Consider the following 3,045-nt stretch of genomic DNA (forward strand, 5'->3'; position numbering starts at 1 on the left):
TTCATTAGGAAGGAGTAACAGAAGCTAATGGGAAATACAGAAAGAAGAGATCCACATATTAAAAAAAATAAATCAATAAATTAATAAATAGATAAGATTGTATTAAGATGTAAGGAGAACAGTATTAAGGCAGTAATGCATTGCATCTTCGCTTGAACTTCTGAAGTTCCAATTGCCCGACGTCCTCTGGGAGGCTGGCCGTTCCACAGTCCAACAGGCTTGAAGTTCATTAACATAATGAGATTTAAACGCCACGAAAGAATCTTGTCATGGGATGAGACAGTGAGTTGCAAACAAGACAATTTATTCAGGAAAACTAACCTAACATATTATCACAAGGCTTCGAATCTGTCATGGCTCAGGGCGGGTTTCAGGGTCCCAGCAGAGAGACGCCGAGGGGCTACCGACCTTGGCGTTGCTTTATGAGTCTCTTGTTGCCCTTGAAGTAAGGTCTTGGTCTGGTGCGGCCCCTCTTGGGGGATCTGCTTCTGCGGGGAGGACGTTCCACGCTCTGGACTGAGTTTTCAGCATAAGGGTAAGCTAAGGGGCTGAGGCCGTTAGTGTCACCATACTGGGCCAGGTCGGATGGCCCAGGGACAGGGGAACTTTCGGAGGGCAGGGCCACGGCTGCCAGAATCCACAGGCACAGTGCCCACTGCAAAGGAGAACGTGAAGTCCACATTAAAATCTGAATATTGATATTATTCTAGAGAGAGAGAGAGAGAGAGAGAGAGAGAATAAGTACTGATGTATCTTGTTATAGTTGTACACTCCTCGAGAGAGAGAGAGAGAGAGAGAGAGAAAGAACGAATAACTATAGATGTCTAAATGTATTTGCGAAATCAGAGAGAGAGAGAGAGAGAGAGAGAGAGAGAGAGAGAGAGAGAGAGAGAGAGAGAGAGTTAAGTATACCTTAGTTTAGCCAGACCACTGAGCTGATTAACAACTCTCCTAGGGAGGGCTGGCCCGAAGGATTAGATTTATTTTACGTGGCTAAGAACCAATTGGTTACCTAGCAACGGGACCCACGGCTTATTGTAGAATCCGAACCACATTATACCGAGAAATGAATTTCTATCACCAGAAATAAATTCCTCTAATTCTTCATTGGACGGTCGGAGACTCGAACGCGGGCCCAGCAGAGTGCTAGCCGAGGACGATACCAGCCCGTCCAATAAGGAACTAGAGAGAGAGAGAGAGAGAGAGAGAGAGAGAGAGAGAAATGAATAACTATAGATGTATCTAATTGTATTTGCAAAATCCGATAAAGAGAGAGAGAGAGAGAGAGAGAGAGAGAGAGAGAGAGAGAGAATACCATTCCGTATTCCAGACGCCTTCCCAGAATAATTCTCCTTTTTATATCTTTTCATATTTGCAGAATCCTCAGACGAATGACGAAGGAATATTTGTATCAGGATTAACATTCAGTCAGTATCTCGCAGCAACTCAGGAGGTAATAATGTTATGTCTCTGTAAATAATCACTGCAAAGATCTGTAAATCTTCCAAAATTTGGTCACATTTGGAATGACATCGCATAGAATTATTTTTCACTAACCTGGCATAAATTTACGTGATGTTATTATAATCAGATTAATATATTTTTAAATATTTCTTCGATGGACCATTTTTTCTTACTAAGCTTCAGATATTTTGAGATGAATATATATATATATATATTTTTTTTTTACCTTGATCATGACGCAGAGAGACTTCATCTTTGTTGGCAACGACGAGAACCCGATTCTTCTGCCTGGAGTCCTTTCGACCTGAGGATATATAAGGAAAAAGGACTTTCGTCATAATGGTTTATAAAACTGAAGTTCGCCAATAATGTAAAATTCAACATGATTATACATAACCCACACACACATATATATGTATATACATATACATACATACATGCACACATATATATGTATATATGTATGAATATATACATGTATTATATATATATATATATATATATATATATATATATATATATATATATATATATATATATATATATATAAAACTCTACAACTTTCTTTTCTAGAAAGTAACGGAAACACACCTCAAATTCTACAATATTTATTCTGTCATCAAACTCAATAATTATCTGAAAAAATCTGAAATAATTTTTGATCAAATCATTTCATTATTCTCAGTTGAATCTTAAAAAAAAATTCCTAAATTTCTCAAGAGCTTCAACAAAGGATTAAAGGCATAAACTTAAGAAATCTTCAAAGTCAAGTTTCAATAATCATATGCATGATACAACGAGCTACTTTACTTACTTAGACGTTGATAGAAAGAGACGCCTCTCTCTCTCTCTCTGACTTTTCTTTCTGCAAAATCTACAAAATTAATCTTAAGTAATCTCTTGCATAATGCAATGAGCCACTTCACTTACTTTGAAGTTGACAGAAAGAGACGCCTCTCTCTCTCTCTCTCTGACTTTCCTTTCTGCAAATTCTACAAAATTAATCTTAAGTAATCTCTTGCATAATGCAATGAGCCACTTCACTTACTTTGAACTTGACAGAAAGAGACACCCTTCTCTCTCTCTCTCTCTCTCTCTCTCTCTGTCGTTCCTTTCTGCAGAATCTACAAAGTTAGCTTGAAGCAATATCATGCAAAATACAACGAGGTATTTACTTACTTAGAAGTTGACAGAAAGAGAAGCCTCTCTCTCTCTCTCTCTCGCTGTCTCTCTCACTCTCTCGCTGACTTTCCTCTCTGCAAAATCTCCAGGCCGAATGTTAAGAAGACACCTGACATAAACTGGCGACCTTAGCCACGAGTGCCCGCTTATATATATAAAAACAGGATACGGATGTTGTTTTAGTAAAGTAAATCTCTCTCTCTCTCTCTCTCAACATAAGCCGGTTCGTGCCAGCCATTTCTCGTATTTGCCGTTTTGCCAAGCAATCTCGAAGATATTCGCTTACGTAAACAAAACACGCCTGTCTTACAGTGAATCATTTCTGGTTGGAGAAAAACAGAGATTATTTTTCGCGTCTTAGTAATGGTGTTTCCATATTCATACCTTTCAAGATTGATG

General features: G+C 38.4%; 1 long non-coding RNA gene across 1 annotated transcript; it reads right to left on the reverse strand.

Moving 5' to 3' along the window:
• Positions 1–287: 287 nt before the first annotated feature.
• On the reverse strand, positions 288–2,800 carry LOC136845083 (uncharacterized). The gene is made up of 3 exons (XR_010855059.1): positions 2,644–2,800; positions 1,691–1,768; positions 288–655 (listed from the first exon to the last, which is right to left on the reverse strand). It is a non-coding gene; the product is annotated as an uncharacterized lncRNA (long non-coding RNA).
• Between the last annotated feature and the right edge of the window lie 245 nt (positions 2,801–3,045).

The sequence above is a fragment of the Macrobrachium rosenbergii genome, chromosome 13 (assembly GCF_040412425.1).
Source record: "Macrobrachium rosenbergii isolate ZJJX-2024 chromosome 13, ASM4041242v1, whole genome shotgun sequence".
NCBI lineage: Eukaryota > Metazoa > Arthropoda > Malacostraca > Decapoda > Palaemonidae > Macrobrachium > Macrobrachium rosenbergii.